The sequence below is a fragment of the Bufo gargarizans genome, chromosome 4 (genome assembly GCF_014858855.1).
Source record: "Bufo gargarizans isolate SCDJY-AF-19 chromosome 4, ASM1485885v1, whole genome shotgun sequence".
Lineage (NCBI taxonomy): Eukaryota > Metazoa > Chordata > Amphibia > Anura > Bufonidae > Bufo > Bufo gargarizans.
The window spans coordinates 444,759,556-444,782,311 of record NC_058083.1 but is presented as its reverse complement, the minus strand read 5'-3'; the positions used below and the strand labels follow the sequence as shown (position 1 = coordinate 444,782,311).

The 22,756-nt window shown below is 39.9% G+C and overlaps 1 protein-coding gene across 1 annotated transcript in view; it reads right to left on the bottom strand.

Moving 5' to 3' along the window:
* Positions 1-22,756, bottom strand: part of CCDC85A (coiled-coil domain containing 85A) — a 453,722-nt gene that overhangs the window by 158,921 nt on the left and 272,045 nt on the right. The gene's annotated exons all lie outside the window — the stretch shown is intronic.

Here is a 22,756-nt window from a genome sequence, read left to right as displayed (position 1 = left end):
ATCTAATTACTTCTTCAAACTGTTTAAAAACAGGACACGCATTTACAATATCTGTCATCATATCTGTTTCCAAGTGATGACAGGTGCATTTATACGGAACACACAAAGTAACTAATTATTCCCCAAGGAAATCCCTTACACATCACTCATACTTCCTTTCCTCCTTTATTTCTTAAACTGTATTTAATTGCAATCTTACTTTAAAGAGAACCTTCATGCATATTCCAATGCCTACTGTCCTACAGTAACTGTAGGCTCTTATAAGGACACGTCAAGACAGTGGACGCACGTTGAACCTCTATAGAAAAGCAAAGAGGTTCGAAGGTACAGTTAATTAATAATCACAATGTTATAGCAGATAATGATTCCTAAAATGACTAAATAATCATACCTCATGTTCAAAAATGTGTATTTTCAAACTCAGGGTGAAATAGGATTTACCCATGGGCAAAGTAGGGACCTGCCTGTAGGTGACCCTGGCAGGATGGTGACTCATGGAGGTAAATGTTTAAATACACATTTGAATGTTGGGTCTTCATGCACGCAATAGTGGATGTGTAATTACGTGTTCATTAAGCATTTGCTGTGGGAATCCAGGAAAAGTGGAGCAATAATTGGAAGACTGCATAGGCTGCTATGTGATATCCCAGTGTTTAGAGATAAGCGAATTTCCCAAACTTTGTTTCATGCTCAATCGTATCGAATCAGCTGTCAGATTTGATTTGGTCCAAGTACACTCTGATGTCTCCTAGGACTGTATCTAGTCCCTTTTAAAGCTCTTTAAAGGGATTCTCTGGTCATTCTGTCTAATCAGCACTTGGAAGAAAATATATTTTACATAGTACTTACCCATCCCTCGTTCTGTCCATGCTGCTGTCTGCACTGCATTTGCACATGTAGTGAGTTCTTCTGCCAGGGTCCTGGCCAGTTGCGCTGATTCTTTTCCTGAACAGGAAATTAAGTGGCCACAGGTCTCAACTCAGGCGGAAGAGCCCGCAGTGTGTGTGAATGCAGTCCATCAGTAGAGTGAGTGACAAGTAAGTCTTATGTAATAGATCTTCCTTCCACAGGCTATTCACAAGTAGGGATGAGCGGACCCGTGGATGTTCGGGTTCACCGGGTTTGGCCGAACTTCGGGTCAAAGTTCGGGTTCTAGACCCAAACCTGACCCGAACTCGAACCCGAACACCTTTGAAGTCAATGGGGACCTGAACTTTGGTGCACTAAAATGGCTGTGAAATAGTTATAGTAAAGGCTATAGGGCTGAAAAAGGAAGCAAAATGGGGGTAAGAGCAGGACATTTGCCCTGCAAACAAAAGTGGATCGGTAAATGACTTAAAATAACATAGAATAGATAAAAATAAAATATTGAACTAGGAGGCGGAGGTCAAAGTAGGGTAGGAGGTTGAGGAGCCGGTGGACGTGGTGGTTTAGGTGTAAGCGGCAGTGGAGGAGGAGGTAGCCAACACTGTTTTTGTTGTTTTTTTATTTTATTTTTTCCCTTATTTATTTTATGTTTTTTTTATAAATTTGAGAAGACTCCAAAACATTGGGAAATAGAAAAGAGAATGCAAAGAGAAAGTGTGCTGGAGTTTATCAATGGCTGGGTACGGCCAGTATACTTGTCTTTTCCGCACAAGATACGGCGGACGTGTCCTGTAGGATCCATGCCTGGTTCATTTTAATGAACGTGAGCTTGTCCACGTTGGCTGTGGACAGGTGGCTGCACTTGTCTGTGATTACCCCCCCTGCCGTGCTAAACACACGTTTGTACAATACACTTACTGCCATGCTAAACACACGTTCGTACAATACACTTACTTATGTGCCAAATTTGGAGACCCAGAAGTTGAATGAAAAAAAAAAGATACTTCTGCTGTATAGGAATGCCTAATACATGAGAAACTACTATGAGGTTTTTCTATCACAGCTTAGCATAGAGCTCAGTGGTTAAGGTTCTTGCTTTTAATGTAGAAGGTTGTGAGGAACATTTTAGAAAGAGAGGGTAATTAGACTTAAATACATACTGACAATGCTTGGGGATACCCCCTTCATGGTCATTGCACTGATTCCATATATGGAGTCGGAAGAGTCCCGACTCTTCGGGATTCCCCACTGTTCAGCAATCTGCCATTAGACCTGAGTGGGACCTGGCACTTGCCCTGCTTAGTCTTGTTGCAGACTATACAAAGTTTACTTTATTTCTTAAAGCAGGTAGAGATAAGCAAAGTTTTGAAAAATTCCATTTGGCAGGTTCTCAGAAGTTTGACAAGAAATTAGATTTGTTATGAATTAATTTGTCACGAATCGCTATGTTAAAACCCTATTCAGCCTATCAGTCAGTGGGATTCTTTTTAATGGCCGCTTAGACAGACATGCACCCATCTAACGGCTGATAAAAATGGTAATACGCTAGTGCAATATGGCTTTCGTTTGTGCAGTGATATATGATGTCGCCACGCCGGCCAGAGCAATGATGACATCACGCACCGTACGAGATTTTGCGCTGGATTTTCAATCAAGATGGCTGAGGTGGACTCTTCATGAGCAAATGGATAAGGTAAGTATTTTTATTTTTTAACAGATTAACCCCTGACAGCCCTCAATGGTCATCTCAGATGCCGTCATCAGCTATGAACGCAACATCTGAAGGGTTCAATGATGGGGGCAGCACCATTGCCATTCCCCGTCATTGCGCCTGCTATTCAGAAAGAAGTAATTTGTCACAAAGCAAATTTCTTTGTGAGATTCGGCGAAGCAGCCAAATAGAATTTTTGAGAACTTCGCTCATCTCAACCCATAATCAATCATCTAGAACATCTTGCTGCTGTCTCCCGCTGTGTAAGCAGGTAGTGTTAGAATGTAGCTATACATTGGGTGTCTTCAAACAAGATGGCTGCAGCAGCCTGTACATGATCAAATGGATAAGGTAAGTATTTTTTTCCCACCAGATTAACCCCTAAAAGCCCTGAATGTTAATCTCAGGTGCCGCAATCAGCAATAAACGTAGCATCTGAAGGGTTGGCTGGTGCGATCACCATTCCTCGTCATTGTGCCCACTACATACAAAGAAATGCGCTTTGTGACGAAGTAATTTGTCTCAAACTGAATTTCTTTGAGAAATTTGACGAAGTAGCCAATTCAAATTTTTTATAACTTCGCTCAACACTAGTAGCAACCCTACAAGCAATACCAAATGCCTGTTACATGATAATTTTTTCATAGACCTGTACAGATTTGTTTTGTTTTAGATTAATACTATTGAATTATCCCTTCCTGTCACTCATAGTTCCAGTTCTTCATGTTCCAACAATATGGTTGATGCTGTTTGTGGATGTTAAATGAATGATTGACCATGTAGCTCATGGCCAGACTAAGACAGCCAGAGCAATAATCATTCATATCAATAGGGCATATAAATATGGGTTCTCCTTATCTGTAATACTATCATATATAATTGTATATTATGAAAATATCAACCATTAATACATATCATAACATTTCTATTTGTGTGCTGTTTTATATATTGTCTAACACTAGGACATTGTAAAAAATATACAGACTACAGTATAATGAAGTGTTCACTTCAAAACTATACCCATTGATAGAAGATATATCTTTTTTCTAGCTTTTCATAATTTGACTTGTTCATCCTGACATCTATACATGGCATCTGTAATCCAGTACTAGTCTAGTAGATACTGAGGTTATTACATTTGGCTAAAAATTTATTTGTATCAAATTAAATTGAACAATGTCTTAGCCTGCTGTAAACATACAAAACATTTTCAATCCTTTTAGATTGGGTTTTAATAGTAAAAGTAGCATAGATCCCAGATATTGGATGATATTGGGATTTAAAAATACTCTCAATCTACACTTTTATCTTTTGTTCAAAGTGATTACAGTAGTAAAGAGTAATTCTTCCTGTGATGAATAAATTAGTTTAAATGAAAGTTTAGTAGCCTCATAGGAACTACATCAGCTTGTATGTAGCTATTTATACCCACATCCTACATATATTGATTTGTCCTGAAACTGCAACAAATGACTTACAAAAAAAAATGACTCTGATGCTTGGGATAAAGATTAAGGACTATAACATTTTTGTTATGGTTTTTCGTTTCCTAAGCAACTTTCTAAATAGTCCACTAAAATTTCCTTCTTTCATTAAACATTTATGCATCTAAACTATTTCTTTTCGGCCCATAGAAGTGTATGGCAGCAGTGGCTGGTCATGTATGGTGCGCTCCCATTCACTTCTATCGGGAGAGCACTTGGTGGTGGCCGAACTAGAGTCCTCCAGCCACCACTTTGGCCCACTCCGTTGTTAATATAGGTGCAGGTCCTGCTGGCACAGCTAGGCAGGCTTGGGGCCTACATCAGGCCCCAGCCTGCCTATACACACATCAGCACCCCGTGATTGCATTTGCGGGGTACTGATGGAAGACAGAGGGAGTCCGCTCACATACATGCAGTGGACCCCCTTAAGGCAGGTAAGGGGTTGAACAGCCTGAATCGGCACGCCTGCTGGTCCAAGGTGTTAGAGCAGGATATCAGCTCTCATGTGAGAGCTTAGCCCTCCTCTCTGCTGCATGGGGGACCTGTGCAGCACTTAGACTGGCCATGAAAAGGTGGTGGCCCAGCCTAAGACCCCTTAGTGACTGCTGTAAAAAAGCATATGGGTGGTCACTGAGGGGTTAAACACACACAGTGTTGTGAGATAAAATAATAAAAAGTGGCTTGGGGGAACTTGATGGTTGTCAAGTGGCATTAGTTTGCTGCTTGATGCACTTGAGCAACTGCTCACCCATGTGCAGGGCCGTCTTTAATATTGATTGGACCCTGGGCAAAAATTTACTTGGGCCCCCTGGATCCCGCCTTCCCACACCTTAGCAGGCAATCACGCCCTCCACCACAACACACACACAAAAAATCCACACATCTGGTAGAGTCCAGTGAATGACTGTAAATACGTCCAGTTCTGAAGACTCCAGCGGCTCAGGATCAGTGCTCTGGGCAGCTGGGCTCAGGCTGGAAGTGGGCACCACTCTGCAGGAAGGAGAACCGGGTTTGGCTCACCCTAGTGTTACAGTGCACCCCAGCACCCCACAGTATGCAGTATAGCACACTATAGTATACAGCACCACACAGTATACAGTATAGCACCTCACACTATACAGTACCCCACAGTATATAGTAGAGCAGTATAGCAGCCCATAGTATACAGCACCCCACAGTATACAACACCTCACAGTATACAACACCTCACTGTATACAGCACCCCAAACTATACACGATACAGCCCGCCACACTATACAGTACAACAGTATAGCACTCCACAGTATACAGACCCCCACAGTATACAGTACAGCAGTATAGCACTCCACACTATACAGGTCCCCCACACTATACAGGACCCCCCACACTAAACAGGCCTCCCACACTATACAGCCCCCCCACACTATACAGGCCCCCCCACAGTATACAGGCCCCCCCACAGTATACAGGCCCCCCCACAGTATACAGACCCCCACACAGTATACAGACCCCCACACAGTATACAGGCCCCCACATAGTATACAGCCCCCCACAGTATACAGCCCCCCACACAGTATACAGCCCACCACACAGTATACAGCCCACCACACAGTATACAGGCCCCCACACAGTATACAGGCCCCCACACAATATACAGCACCCCACTATACAGTAGTTTACAGTATATTAACATAACAGCCCCTGTCACCTTTTTCTGATGTAATCTTCACACAAAAAAGCTCCACAGTTAACTTCTGCAACACTTCTGATAGGACCTGTGATGACCTCATAGCCATGTGACCAGTAATTTCTAGGTTACTGGTCACATGGTGATGATGACATTAAGGTCCTAGATCACAACGTTAAAGTACACAGACAGCTTGACACCCGGGGCAGTAGCTAGCAGGGCTCAAGAGGCAGCTGCCTTGGGCCCCCCAGGAGCAACTGGGCCCGGGGCAGCGGCCCCTTTTGCCCCTTGGTAAAGACAGCCCTGCATATGTGGCTACTCTCTTCTAGACCGATCAGCTAACCCACCCACAGCATCAACGGCATTACCAGATTCTGAAGCAGACATGGATCTGACTGATCTTTGGGAGGTATGTAGCCTCTGCTCTTTATTGCTGCCACCATCTCCCTTTTCCACTGATGTTGCCTCTTCCTCAGCCCTCCGATCTGGATCTCAGGTCCTGTCCTCACCCTCTCTGCTGCTTTTATCAGACTGAGATATCATGATGTGCTCTTGGGTCCCCTTCCCCTGCTCTGTGTTTTCCCTGACTGCCATTGTTGCCATCCCCACCACCAATGGTGTGGCTACAGGTGCCACTATTATCACCACCATCAACACAGGAATGCATGGGGTCACTAGTCTCCTCCCCAATCTTCTCCTCAGGCAGCCCAAATGGTGAGGGATCTCACACATGTCATCAATAGGGAGACTCTCTTGATTATCTGCCTTAGGACGTGGTGGGGTTTTCTTGCCACTTCTTAGAAAAAAGGAATGCACCCCTCTAGGAAGAGGCAGTAAAGATGGAGAAGATTCCACTGAAAGCCTTTTATTGGGGCTGTAAGAAGGAGGAGAGGAACACTGTAACCCCAGGCTCCATGGCATGGTGTCGGACTATGAAGTCACCTCCACATCATCCTGCAGTAACTGAGAGGGGGAGTGAGTCATTCAATCCACTATCTCATCCTCTTACTCCTTGGGTGATAATGTTGTGCCTTTTTTTTTACGTGCACTAATTCGTCTGAAACAAACCTAAAAATATCAAAGTTTTAACCAAAAACAGTTAAGTCTAAACTGGTTTTATCATCCTTAGGGGGTCATAAATAATCTCATTAATTGCTAAGCATATTTTTGGAGAATTCCTAGATCCATTTGGTCTGGACATCAAATTGTACAGGTACAACAAGCAGTTTTTCTTTACCAAATCTAAGTATAGAGAATTATAATGTACCATCTATAAAAGTGAAAAACTGATAGTTCTAGCCATGCAAAGTTCTTGTCTTTATACTCGTCTTTAATAACATTGGTCTCAAATGGTACATTTGCTTCTCATATTCAGACAAAATGCCCTTCATCTCCATTCTTTTAGTTATTTAGAATGTTTAATCATCTATGATTATTTCAGCTATGTGGGGAAGAAATCTTTCCACTGCTTGTCAAATAGTTTGAGGCACAGATCCCCTGCTGTAACTTTTCACAAAGTAACAGCTTTTGTTTAAGTAATTTTAATGGTTTTCTGAGAATCATAATGTTCCAACAGGAATGAATCAGCATTGCTGCACGCTGTTCCTAAGGAGTATTGTAAGCATGGCAATTTTTTTTATCTTATAGTGGCTTTTCCAAGATCAGACATGTTACATACATTTTTATTGCATTAGTGGGTATTACAGTTGAGCAGGATTTACTTTACACAGCACAGCTGCACAACAGTTCAATGCAACTGATCATAAAGTGAAGAATGCTGAATATATAACCTTATCGGCACTTATTGATCTTGTATATTTTAAGCACCTAGATCCAGAAGCACTTATTGCTGAGGTCAGTTCAAGAAATGGCTGACCATGTCATACAAGGATGAAGCTCATATAGAGATGAGCAAACCTTTCAAGATTTGGTTCATTTCAGGTTCGCCAATTTTATTAAAATCTAGATTTAAAAGCTAATTTGAATATCTTTCCCAGAAACCAAAAGTTGCATAGACTGGCCTACAATACTGTGCACACATACTCCACATACTATGCCCTCTCCATAATGAGAAAGAGTATTCTTTAGACAATACATATATATACATAAATATGTATATAGTTGAGAAACACTAATCAGTATACTGTTCTCTCAGTCAGTAGGTATAAAAGGGGGAACAATACATTAATTGGCGATCCTGGGTTAGTGTCATCAGTACTAATCATTTAATACTGCAATTTACAGTAAATAATGTAAGTCATTTTTGAGAACAATTATTTTTAAGTGTCTCCATATTCTGAAAGCCGTAGTTTTTTTAAAAAAAAAATAGGCAACTAGCTTATGTAAGATCTCATTTTTTTTGGTCAAAAAGTCATATGCACCATAAAATAGTACCAATCAAACCGATTGGTACTATTTTATGGTGCATATGAATTTTTGATCGCTTGGTTTTACACTTTTTGTGATGTAAGGTGACAAAAAATGGCTTTTTTTACACACTTCTTATTTTTTTACGGTGTTCACTTGAGGGTTTATTTAATGTGATATTTTTATACAGCAGGTTCTTACAGATGTGGAAATACCTAATGTGTATACTTTTATTTATTTATTTAAGTTTTACACAATAACAGCATTTTTGAAACAATCATATTTTAGTGTCTCCATATTCTGAGAGCCATAGATTTTTTTTATTTTTGGGACGATTGTCCTAGGTAGGATCTCCTTTTTTGTGGGATGACAGTTTGATTGGTATGATTATGGGATGTGTATGTCTTTTTGATCGCTTGGTATTAAACTTTTTGTGGTGTAAGGTGACAAATTGCTTTTTTTTGCACAGTTTCTATTTATAAATTTTTTACAGCATTCACCTGAGGGGTTAGATCATGCAATATATTTATTAAGCAGGTTGTTACAGACGTGACGGTACCTAATATGTATACTTTTTTTATTTATTTAAGTTTTACACAATAAAAGCATTTTTGAAAAAAAAAAATCATGTTTTAGTGTCTTCATATTCTGAGTCATAGTTTTTTTTATTTTTTGCCCGATTGTTTTATGAAGGGGCTCTTTTTTTTCGGGATGAGGTGACGGGTTGATTGGTACTATTTTGGGGGGCATACGCCTTTTTGATCGCTTGGTGTTGCACTTTTTGTGATGTAAGGTGACAAAAAAAGTTGTTTTAGCAGAGTTTTTATATTATTTTTTCTAAGTCATTCAGGTGAGGGGGTGAATCATGTGATATTTTTTATAGAGCCGGTCGTTATGGACGTGGCAATAACCAATATGTCTGTATTTTTTTTTCTGTTACTTTACAATATTATGTCTTTTATTTTGGGAAAGTGGCATTTTATTTTACTATGAAAAACATTTTTTCTTTTTACTTTTTGTTTTACTTTTTATTTTTATCCCACTCTGGGACTTAACTTCTGGGGGTCTGATCCCCTCTGCAATGCATTACAATGCATACTGTATTCTAATGCATTTACTGTCAGCTTATATGCAGGACTCCTCTCTCCAAAGTAAATTCACAAGGTGGTCATAAATTGGCCTCATATGAAGCCAACTGTGGCAAACATTGACACCATAATGGAATGCCCATTTTGATTTTCACTTTGAGATTCCCTCTCATATTTAACTGTCTGCCCATATGCCTCCTTTTTATCAATGTTAAATTGCAGATATCTTAAAAAGTTTGCATTTTAACAAAAAACAATGGCTCCCAGTTGATTCCAGTGGGCACCACTTGACACTTATTTTCTCTCTGTAGAAGCAATTTAACAGTAGCAATGTATTAATGCTGATAGCTTGGCATTCAGTAGAGGGACCAACGGTGATCAGTTTGTTCTTGGGGGGGACCCAAATGTCCAAATGTATCTAAAACAATCTTTTATCTCCTATCATATGTTATATATTTGTTCCATACAATGATGCCATATACTTATACAGAATAATAAAGCTCTATCTACTTGCTCAGTAATACAGCACTTATCACTTGTGATTTCCTTTAAAAGAATAAACAGTGCTCAGGCAAATTTAAATCAGCCTTGCCACTAAAAGACCAGAGGCAGAAATGGGAATAAGTCCCAGTACATATTTACTAGATATATACAATGTCATATAAAGACGAACAGGAAAACACAGATTTCAACTGACAGTATATCCCTCGGGAATATTTCAATCTCCGGAGTAATGTAGATATAGTTAAAACTTTCCGACTGTTTGACACATGCAAAGTATCAGTAAGAATATAGCTGTCACTGCTAACCTATATTTGTATTCTGCTTTCGTAAAACCTGTACGCTGTCATGACAATTTATTTTGTACGTTATATTTGCCTCTGCTAATACAAGTTCCACATGCCTGCCTACATTCAAATAACAGTGTTTGAATATATCATGCGCTTTACTCAAAGTCAAATGTTTTCCTAAAGATATACAATTCTAAGCATTCATACTATTTTCTAAATATAGGTGCTCATATTATAATGGGACAATATTTTCCTAATCGATATGTAACAAGAAAAGGGTGAAGGACTGCAACACTTGAAATATCTAGCATATACTGTATAACATAATTATGAATGATATTAAAATGGTAATTTTGTGAAGTTTATGTTTTGGGGCATATTTAAGTTAACGCTATGTTAGCAAGAAGTGAGAGTTGATCAAGATTGATTTTCTGCTTTAGATGAATGCTAGAATCAATTGAATTGAACAGCTAACTGCATTGGTCATGGTAACAGGACACTTTAAAATAACTTTACTCTGGGGAAAGATGGGTAGTGTTATTCGCGAATATTCTAAATCGCGAATTTTTATCGCGAATATCGGCACTTCGAAAATTCGCGAAGATGTGGAATATAGTGCTATATATTTGTAATTGCAAATATTCTAGATTTAAATTTTTTTATCAGTAACCTCCCTTCTTGCTTGTGGGCCAATGAGAAGGCTGCAATATTTTTGTCAGAGCTTAGCAACATCCCTAGCAACCAATGGGAAAGTTGCCTACCCCTTACTATATAAGAAACTTTCCAGCAGCCATTTTATGCAGTTTTTTTGCAGTTCTGAGAGAGAGAGAGAGAGAGAGCAGTGTCATTACTGTGCTTTGTGCTTTCATCTGGATCCTATTCCTTATCCAATTACATTAGATAGTTAGTTAGCTCATATATATAATACATATAATTATTGGGAGATACTCAGTGTAGGTTAGATATTGATATAGTGTAGGGTGTTAGGTAGTGTGATAGGAATTACTGTTTCTTTGCTGTCCATACATACATGCTACAGACATAGTGCTGTGATGTCTCAACAATACGTAGTGCACCAATCAGTAATATCTATTCAGACCTGATAAAGTGTCAAGTTGCATGTATTGCGCAGACACATAGACTCTGCCTATATACACATAGACAGCTTTGTAGAGCTATATTGACCCTGAATAGTGCCAATCTGGATAGTGTAGGGATTCTCACAAAAAATATATCTGCATTAATGTTGTGCTTTCTTGTTTCAGCATGTTTAGTCTCTCCCCCATTCCTACGTTGAACATGGCTCCCAACCATCTCATAAAAACATATATAACTTGGCAAAGACAGGCACAAACACCAAGAAAGTGCCAAAAGAGAAGGATCAGATGTAGTGATAAGTGAGCATGCTTGGCCGAACACCTGTTTAGCTCGAGCATCGCTATGCTCGGCAGATCCGAGTGCTCAACCGAATAATTTGGGTGCTCGAATACAATTTAATACAATGGAAGTCAATGAGAGACAACCAGGCACCCCCTGCTCGGAAGACAAGAGGGTGTCTGGTTCATAAAAAAAGGTTAGAAACTGATGGCAACCACATCAAAATGGTTTGGCAAGAGCATTAACAGAATAGCTGGATGCGTCTTAGACTCCAATTATGTACTACATACAATAGACAACCACACAAAGGCTATATGCTAAAAGCCAGGTATGCACAAGCTATCCATCTATCCATGAGACAGATAACAGCCAGCATACTTTACAATGGCAGCCTTGTGCACTATGAGACATTCCAAACCAGCTCTCATCTGACTGAGAACCAGTAAACCTCAAAGTTATTTTGCATCTGTTGGATGGCTTGGGTGGACCTGCACACCTAGATCAATATCATTAGGGCGACAACATTTTTCAGATTGTCCTAACATAATATTCAATCACCTTTCTATACGGTTTTGTCATGTAAAAACTCATTTGCATAAACATGGGCTTATGTGAAAGAATCTGCCTTGTTTTTCAGCTGTCATAAGACTATGAAAACCAATAGATGGCGATATGGAGTTATGAACAGTGCCCTCTATTGGTTTTACAGTCTTATGACAAGTCTTATATTCTTGTCAGAAGACTATGAAACCATAACTCAATAGTGCCCTCTATTGGTTTCATAGTCTTCTGACAAGAATATTAGACTGATGCTTATGGCAAGCTTATTAGTGTAACCTTTGCATGGAAAATTAGCGATTAGCATATTTGCGATCTACACTAGGATGATATCTGACACTGGCAAAGCTGGTTAACAACTCAGTGATAAAATCTGACACTGGGAAAGCTGGGTAATAACTCGCAATCTACACTGAGTTATTACCCAGCTTTTCCAGTGTCAGATATTATCACTGACTTACGACATAATTATTACTCGAGATTTCTTAAAGTAATGATGGCCACTCGTTTTTCTTTACTTAGCTGCTTTTTTCTTGCCATAATACAAATTCTAACAGTCTATTCAGTAGGACTATCAGCTGTGTATCCACCTGACTTCTCCACAACACAACTGATGGTCCCAACCCCATTTATAAGGCAAGAAATCCCACTTATTACACTTGACAGGGCACACCTGTGAAGTGAAAACCATTTCAGGTGACTACCTCTTGAAGCTCATCAAGAGAATGTCAAGAGTGTGCAAAGCAGTAATCAAAGCAAAAGGTGGCTACTTTGAAGAACCTAGAATATGACATATTTTCAGTTGTTTCACACTTTTGTTATGTATATAATTCCACATGTGTTAATTCATAGTTTTTATGCCTTCAGTGTGAATCTACAATTTTCATAGTCATAAAAATAAAGAAAACTCTTTGAATGAGAAGGTGTGTCCAAAATTTTGGTCTGTACTATATATATATATATATATATATATATATATAGTGCAAAAAAGAGCAGCACTCCAACGCAGGACAAAATAAAATACAAAAAGTTTATTCACCCATGGTGTAGCAGCGACGTTTCGGCTCCACAATTGAGCCTTTCTCAAGGCTTGAGAAAGGCTCTGCTACACCATGTATTTTATTTTATCCTGCGTATATTTTGGGTAAGCTTTATTCCCTTGAGCGTGTACCCGGCCATTTCAAATCTTGATCGGTGCTGCCTCCCATTTTGTCTTTATTATATATATATATATATATATATATATATGCTGTAAAGTAATGGCTGTAAAGTAAAGTTACTGCTTGTTAAATTGAGCCGTTTTCATTCATTTGAATTTGCAAGAACTTTCTGTTTTACCAAGTTTAACTTACCCTAAGGCTTACTTTATATTTTATTCTGTTAATATTTTCATGAATTAGAATAATGTCCTGCTCAATGTGTCATTTCATTAGCCTAATGCTTATATAATATTAAGTCATTACATTTTTCCATTTACAATCTGAATTATTGTAGGTTGTTTATGTGAACTTGTTTGCCGTTGGTTGATTAAAATATCACATTAATTGGATTTTCTATATATGCTTTTCGGGAATTAGAATGCTTATTTAATTAACCCTTTAAACACCAAGCCATTACAATTTTTTTTTTTATGAAACACTGAGTTGGAACAACTTGTGAATATTACATAGCATAAATAGTAATATCTTAAAATAATGGAATTGTTAATATTATTTGATGTAAAATAATGAAATTAATGTAATGCTGCTTCTAGTTACTGAAGTGTCCTGACAGTGGTTTACAGGGCAGAGGGGAATTCGGAACTCTATGCATTGACAGAAACCAAGCCTTGTAACACTTAAAGGCAAGGGGGTTAGGTGAAATTTTAAATTTGCTATAGGTGTGGTTGTCCCAATACCCTGTGATTTGTTTTGCCCCATAGAAGCTATACAAATAATGTGCAGATTTATTTTATATTCTTTACATGTATTTTCTGTGATAAAAATCTAACGCGTGCATATATTTGGAGCCAAGGCAAGATGCCTGGACCATGTAAGCAAGCACTTTTTCTCTTTTTGTGTCACCCCCTATTTACTCATTGCAGGCTCTCTTAGGCAGAAACCTCATACTTCTCATTTGAATTATTGAGTAGTTTGCTAATAAGCAATGTTTGATTTTGTTTGTACATGTACCCTCTGAATTTTGTAAGGGCTGTGGATTATGTTGATGTTATAGGGTACGGTCACATGATCAGTTTTCTGTATGCATTTTTAACATAAAGTAGACATATGTTGAATGTTAATTAATAAGTATTTTATGATTTATTGCTATCCGTCGTAAAATCTGAGAGATTCAAATTTAGAAAATATTGAATTTTTCCCAATTTTCTGTAAATGTGGGATTTTATTCTATAAATAAAGGTAAAACATATTGATGCAAATTTACCTCTAGCACGAAGTACAATATATCACAAAAAAACAACCTCAAAATGGATTGGATAAGTAAAAGCATACCAAAGTTATCACAGAAAGTGACACGTTTTAGATTCCCAAAATTTGGCTTGGTCTATTGCCTTGTAAGTAGTTAAATAGCATTCCTTGAAACCTTTAAGCTCTTTGGAGCAGGGGCATGGCTAGGTTAAAACATTCAGGCCTGGGCCGCTGATGTTTTGTCCCAGGCCCTGAATGTCCCGCCTGCCTACTAGATACAACTGTATTGCCATGCTCAGGACAGCAATACAATTGAATCTAATGCACTGGAAGAGCTGAAGGACCTGTGATGACATCACAGTTCATGTGACCAGTAAAACAGGCAGCGGTTGAAAAGGACCTGCAATGATGTCACCATCATGTGACTAGTGCAGGAGAGGACAGTGGTGAAGAGGAAAAGTCCTGGGGGAAGAAGCTGTGGTGATGTCTGCTATATGAGAAGAGGTAAGTGAAGGGAGAGGCAGAGCAATGCTGGGAGAGGCAGAGGGAGAGGCAGAGCAATGCTGGTAGTGTATGTTAAGGCTGAAGGGAGGGATGTTATTTACATGGAACTTTGTGTTGGAGGTAGCTGGTGAAGGGCTCATGTTATTTACATGGGACTGTATGTTGGAGGGGGCTGGGGGAGGTAGTGATGTTATTTACATGGGACTGTATGCTGATGGTGGATGTGGGAGGGAGTTATGCTACTTATATGGAACTGAATGTTGTGTGGACCTGCAATATGTGTGTATTTCCTTGCAAACCAATGTTCGAGTGTAATGTGCCTGGTTCACCAGCAGGTGGCAGCAAATATGTGCAGGGATAGTTTCTCTGGAGCAGAACCTTCTAGTTCCCTTCCAGCCCTCTCTAGAGAGGGAGGAGCTAGTGTAAGTCAGTCTAGCCTACTCCCTCCTGGAGAAAGGTTGTGTGATGGCTAGCAGAGCACCGTCTGCTCTGCTAGGCCCAAAGGCCCAGCTTCTGAAGTCTACATGGTTGCTTGTCCCCTCCTGGGCTTGCATTGCCTTAAACCCCAAGCTAAGAGAGCTTGAAGCCAGGAAGAAGTTCCTAGGACTAAAAATAAAGTAAAAGACAGACTACAGCTAAACTAAGTTCCAGCAGAAGAGGAAAGTTCCTGTTTAACCCAACTAGCAAAGCAGAGCTGAGAGAGCTACAGCATAGGAGAGCTGAGATTGTTGCAGAAGTATTTGCCTGCCAAAGTTAAGCCAATACCTGCTGATGACCAAGATAAAGTTTGGAAACTGGATTACCGTTTATGCCAAGTAAAGTTGTGCTCTACATTAATACAAAGTCTGGACTCTGTTTATTCTACTTATTCATCACCCAAGTTCAACAATCCCCTTTTGCACTTGCTTCAAACTACACCACGTCTGGGATCCAAGGATATCTAGGTAGGAGCACCGTGACACATGCATACAACATCTACAAAGACATTGTAGGCCACTCTACACCTCTCTGGCAATCCTACCCTGGGTACCAACACTACCATCTAAAAAGGGGACCCCATGTCCTCGTTGCTTAACTGCAACTGTCATCACAATTACTTGCTCTATAAGAGGGACATATTTCGTTGAAACCTCCTTCGTTGAAACCTCCTCCTCACCTGCTATCTGGCTCTCCTTACTGGTCTTCTGGTCCACTTCTATAAAATTTCAGGTTCATGGGGTCACTTGTGCTGCTGCAGACAATGACATGTACATAAGTGGCATGTCACTGCTGGGTCAGATGCTGCTTGGGGACACATCAACACTGAGATCAGTTATTGGTTGCAGTCACACACTTGAGCCCTTCCATCTAGAATTTTACATATGAGGACCAGAAGACCAGTGAAGGGAGCTAGGGGGCTGGAAAACAACAGTGGGTAACAGGTAAGTATGGATTTGTCCACAGGTAAGTAGCTGATAAATTCCTTAAAGCAGATTGACAACATTTTAGTGAATTTCTGTTAGTGTTAGGCAGTTCTTTTAGTGTTAGGTACCCATCTGCAGAAGTCAGCTTGAAGCCGGTAGATAAGCCCGACACACGTTTGATCAAAAATGTGCGCAAAGAGCTTCCATTTTTCATGTATAGTGGGCATAGTAGCACTTTAATCCAGAATAATCCCTAATCTCTAGTTCTATTGTTTGCATGTGCAATGGTGTGCTGCCATACGTTTTATTGTTTCCTGTCTGCATGCTAGCTTTATGGATGTGCACCTGTGACTTTGGATCTACCAAAATTTTGGATGTGTCTAAATTTTCTTGTACCGTAGTATGTTTGGAGGGTAGCTCTGTCCTTTAGATTGTTTACTCCCTGCCCATCTTGCTAGGGCTTCTGAGCACAGCATAAATATAGCTGGTTCCTACACCGCCCTTAACATTATAGGCTTAGGGTAGGCCCAGGAGAGGGAGTTCTGTTAGTGTTAGGTACCTATCTGCAGAAGCCACCTTGATGGCGGTAGATGTGACTGACACACGTTTTTCAAAAATGTGCGCAAAGAGCTTCCATTTTTCATGTATAGTAGGTATGGTACCACTTTATTCCAGAATAATCCCTAGTTTTATTGCATGCATGTGTAATGGTGTGCCGCCATATGCATCAAAACTGTACCAAAAATTAAACGTCGGAATTCATCCTTATAGGAAACATGAACAAAGCTGGGTCCCACATTTTATCCCTTCATTTTAGCAGTTGGATTCTCCTTGACCTTCATTTGTAGAGTCTGTCTACATCCAGTGTGTGACATAGGTTGAAACTATCTCTGCAGTTGTCTTCAGATCATACGGAAGCTCTTTGGATCTTGAACATGCTTTTTTCCACATTCCAAACTAAAACTTAAAAGGTTATGTCTTCAATTTTTCTCTTTCCACCACATCCCAGAAGGTTCAATACTGTTCCATAACTAGAAAAATTGACAACATTTTGAACTGCTGAATTAGGCCAGAACCTTTGCAGATCTTAAAGGGGTTATCCCACTTAGCATTTTCATACTTACCTGCTGCCAGCGAGCCATTCACTTCCTGGCTTCTGGCTGGGGACGGGCCTCATCTCAATTGAAGTCTTCTCCCGGCCGCGCCGCACGCTGGACTGAATGTGCACGCCGCCGTGCATGCGCCATGGTGACTTATTCCTGGCCAGTATAGTACAGAGTCGGCGTGCGCGTTTGCGGCTCTGTACTATTCTGGCCAGGAAGAAGTCACCATCGCGCATGTGTGGCAGCGTGCGCGTTCAGGACAGCGAGCGGCCCGGCCGGGAGAAAAGAAGGAGTCTTCTGCGCAAGTGCGGCCACCGGAATTCTGGAGAAGAGCGGTGGCCATAACCAGGGGAGACCAAAAGACAACAATGAGGTAAGTGTGGATGAATTTTCTCATAAAAGGTGGGAATTGGTTAACCAAATATATTTACAAAATTGATCACTGTCAAATCATTAACAGATTTAACAGTGATCATTATGATGGGAAAACCCCTTTAAAGGGTGTGTTTACATGCAGGAGATCTTTTTGCAGAAAAATTTCTGCAACTGAAAATAATTTCTGTTCCCTGAATGGGGCTTGTAAAAATCCATGTGCTTCCCGCTAAATCAACCCCTCTCAGATGAATGGAACAGATTTTCAGTCACATAAAAATTTCTGTAACAAAATCTGCCACGCTTAAAGGCGTCTTCAGACTTCTGCTTGGCAATAATAGCACTTGTGGTCTCCTCAGACACCTCTCTTATCTTTGCCATTATAAACAAGGAAACCGAGAAAAACCTTCCTTCTTTGGCCACATGTCAATGTTTTAGTCAGGGTTTCACATCAGTGATTGCTATCCAAAATCAAGTGGGACCAAAACACTGTGCAAATATTTCTATTATACCTTATGTTGGTGGAGGATCCACTCCTGGTTTTCAAAAGCACTGACCAAAACACTGATGTGTGAATAAGACCCTGAACGGATTGTCAGACAATATAAATTATTTAACAAAGCCTCAGAAAAAAAGACCTCCCGTATCCGCTGCATTGGTATTCCAACTGTTCTCCGGTCCCCCACTGATCTCTCTTTCTTGGTACCTCGCAACACACCGGAAATGCACACTCGGCTACAGTGATGACCTGCCTCAGTCAAGGAATGGCAATTATTGAAACATCTGAATGGCATTGACAGGGAATTAATGAGGTTTTTAAATCATGATTTTTTAAAATCCTTTCTGAGGCTTTTGAAAATAATTTTTATCACCCAAAAAACCACTTTAACCACCTAAATGTTTTGCCTGAGCTCAGCTTGGGCTGTTGGAAAAGCACTTAACTGCCAAAGCTGGGCGTGGGCAGAAGTGGAAGGGTGAGGAGCTGCTTTAGCTCCTGATATCTTCTGATTGGTACCAGCTAGAAGCATGGACCTGGTCTTCTTTGAATTCCAGGCTTTCATACAAGACCAACATGACAGCATTGGCCTCAAATAAGCAGGAGATATCACTGTTAGAAATAGAGTCAGGAATAATTGCGTGTAAAACCTGCTTTTACTTTCACTTTCAGCTGCATTCACTGCATCCTGATTTCTAACAGTGATATCGGTGAAGATAATGCTGTCCTTCTGGTATTGTTTGAAAACTTGGAATGCAAGTCCATTCCTTATCTCTAGCTGCTACTAAACCAGAGATATAGACAGCTAAAGCAGCTGCATCCCTCCATTTCAGTCTGTAACAGTGGTCAGTTGCAGAGCTGACAGCCTGCAGAAGGAAAGAAAAAATAATAAAAAATATAGAAATTTGGCATTAACATCATTGTAGTGACCCACATAATAAAGTAATGTTATTTTTACCACACAATGAACATCGAATATAAATTCCACAAAATAATATTAAAATTACTGTTTTTCTTCCCCCCTAAAAATAAAATGTTATGTAGTACCCCAAAATGGTTCCTAAAAAACCTACAACTAATCCTACAAAATAAAAATACAAATTTAGAAGAAAAATCGTTATCACTGCTGGAATACAAAAGAAGAAAATATTAGTGGTCCTTAAGGCTAAAATGAATTATGTTACTAAGGGGTTAAATATGCAATTGTGTCCCCTGAGTTGTGTGCCAACAAGATTTACTACAGACATATAATAAAAATTTACGCATGTTGTTTCACAAAAATTATCCCAAGAGAGCTGAACCCTCTTGCTTAGAAGAGATCCTTTCAGCTAACAGAACTCCTGCTAGGCTTGTATTCTTTTTCTATAAAAATCTGATATCTGAAGGAAGAAAGAGAGTGCCAGCATATATTAGAGGGTGGGAGTCCCATTCGTCTCTACTGATTTCAGAAAGTGATATAAACACTGTCCATGCTCACTCTCATGGATTCTCAAGATGCGTCAGAATTCAGGAGAACTCCTACAAGATCATGACACGATGGTACAAGACCCCGGCGGCGCTCAGACAGATGGACATCATAGACAATCTCTGTTGGAGGTGTGGCAAAGAGGGGGAACTTGGGTCATATTTTCTGGTCTTGTTCCAAGATTAAGAAGTATTGGGAAGAAATATTTACCATAATAGAGAATATCTATTAGATCTCTTTTACTCCTGAATCTGTTCTTCTATGGCTGCCTAGTACAAATTGGTGACCCTCTAAATCCAACTAGGCCTCCCACTTTATTTAAACTGCCAAACTTCTAATACTTCTTCGATGGTTGGACCCCTCCCCTCCATCCATTTCTCTATGACTGGAGAGGTTGGACCAGTTATATAGACTTGATGAGCTAGCCAGTTAGGCAAGCAGAACACACTTTGCTTTTACCACACTTTGCTTTTACCACACTTTGGGAGCCTTTGTTGGACTATAGACAGTCCACCACATGCGGTTCTTGAGACGTGGTTATAGGGTTTTCAGTAAGTTATGTTCATCTTTTTGATTGATGCCGTCTATTCTTTTCAAAGCGCTGACGTATTAATGCCTTATCTTTTGAATCTATACAGTTGCGGCCTGGCAATGCCCCTGGGAGTAGATCTGTGTTACCCCAATTATCATCTGTTTTCTCCTTGCCATTCCACCTCTGTTTTTCCCTAGTTCCCACACTTTCCCTTCCCACAGTTCCCACACTCCCCTCTTTTTCTATTTACCCATATTTGAGAAATAAGAGCCATGACTGATTTATGTCTGAGATTTATGTCTGAGATATGTTTGTCTAATGCTGGTTTGTGTGCCATTTATCTGGCATAAGTCTGATTTGTTGCTTTATTCTGCTGTAAAAATATTGTCCGGCTTTCACATACCTCATGTTTATCTGTACTCTCAATAAACAGATGACAAAAAAAATCTTTTGGGATGGTTTTTCCAATTTTATAGTGACTGTTAGGAGGTTAAGCCTTAAAGCCACCATTCACAAACTAATTATAGTTGGTATTGAAGAAGATGGGTCGGCACTGCGGGTTGCATGTGGTGCCCGCGTCCAGGGAAGACGTCCCACTAGTATATAGCAAAGAAGGACCGACACTTACTTTCTTGCTTATATGAAGAGACGTTTATTCAAGACATAATAGCATCATCAGTAACTGGTTTCAGCTCAAGCCTGAGCCTTTTTCAAACTGCAATTTGAAAGCTTGAAAAAGGCTCAGGCTTGAACCGAAACCAGTCACTGATGATGCTATTATGCCTTGAATAAACGTATCTTCATATCATCAAGAAAGTGAGTGCCAGTCCTTCTTTGCTATATAATTGTAGTTGGTATAACTTTGTGCTGGCATTATTTTCATTTTTATACTTTTTCTAAAAAAATTTTTTTGCACTTTTCAGCATCAAAGGTGAGTTTATACAGACCTTTGTTGTTTCAGTAAACACATTTTATTTAACTACTTTAGTTAAAATTTCAGGGGTGCAAATTATGTTGACACAATTGTGTGTATAATCATACAATGATGTGCATATACAGTTAGGTCCATATATATTTGGCCACTAAGACAAATTTTGTTTTTATTACCTGCTTACTAAAACATATTCAAGTTATTGTTATATAATAGACATGGACATAAAGTCCAGACTTCTAGCTTTCATTTGAGGGTATCCACAGTAAAATTGGATGAATGGTTTAGGAGTTGGATGGTTTCAGCTCCTTTACATGTGGCACCTTCTATTTAAAGAGACCAAAAGTATTTGGACAATTGACTCAGAGGATGTTTCATGGGCAGGCGTGGGCAATTGCATTCTCAATTAAGCACATAAAAGGCCTGGAGTTGATTTGAGGTGTGGTGCTGTCACGAATAATGGGGAGAGGAGGGACACCAGAAAGATAACATAAGGGAGAGGACAAAAAACTAGGCCTCAAGGCTAGGGAGAAGGTGAAATGTCACCTCCTATGAAACCCCTAGATCTGGCCCTGACTCCTGTCAGTGTGTAGAGACCCTAAAGGTGGGAAAATACATATGCCGTAACCTAAACCCTAGGAGCCCTGAGATTCTCTCAAGGTAGTGAAAGGGAATGAGACTACTGGTTCCTTCCCAGGTGAACAAACCAGCGTGTCTCTGAGGTCTAGTAAGAACAATCACAAGAGAACAACCAAATACAAGAGCAGTACAACGTATATTATAGAAAATGGATGAGCAGGAATACAAGCAAGGTCCACACACCACCTCCTCCAAATCCAAGCAGAGAATATCAACCGCATGGTATGAAGTGTGAAACCAAACTAAATAGGGAAGCAGTAATGACTGCCAGCTGCACCTGACAAGAGGTGTGGTCGTTACCAGACAACACTGAGAATCAAGAGACTGTCAGTTAACCTGACGTGCAGTCAGTCTCTCTGATCTTCTAACCTCTGTCACAGAAGAATCACAAGATTTTGATGAGAAGTAAACATTCGGTCAAACGAGCTCTCTCAATGCAGGTGAAACAAGCCATCCTTCATCTGCGAAAACAGAAAAAAACCATCCAAGAAATTACTACACTATTAGGAGTGGCAAAATCTACAGTTTGGTATATCCTGAGTAAGAAAGAAAGAAAGAAAGAAAGCACTGATGACCTCAACAATGCAAAAGACCTGGACGCCCATGGAAGACAACAGTGGTGGATGATCGAAGAATAATTGCCATGGTGAAGAGAAACCCCTTCACAACAGCCAACCAAGTGACCAACACTCTACAGGATATAGGCGTATCAATATCCAAATCTACCATAAAGAGAAGAATGCATGAAAGTAAATACAGAGGGTTCACTGCACAGTGCAAGCCACTCATAAGCCTCATGAATAAGAAGGCTAGATTGGACTTTGCTAAAAAAAAAAACCATCTTAAAAAACCAGCACACTTCTGGAAGAACATTCTTTGGACAGATGAAACCAAGATCAACCTCTACCAGAATGATGGGGGAAGGGGGGGGGGGAGTATGGCAAAAGCATGGTACAGCTCATGATCCAAAGGGTACCACATCATCTGTAAAACA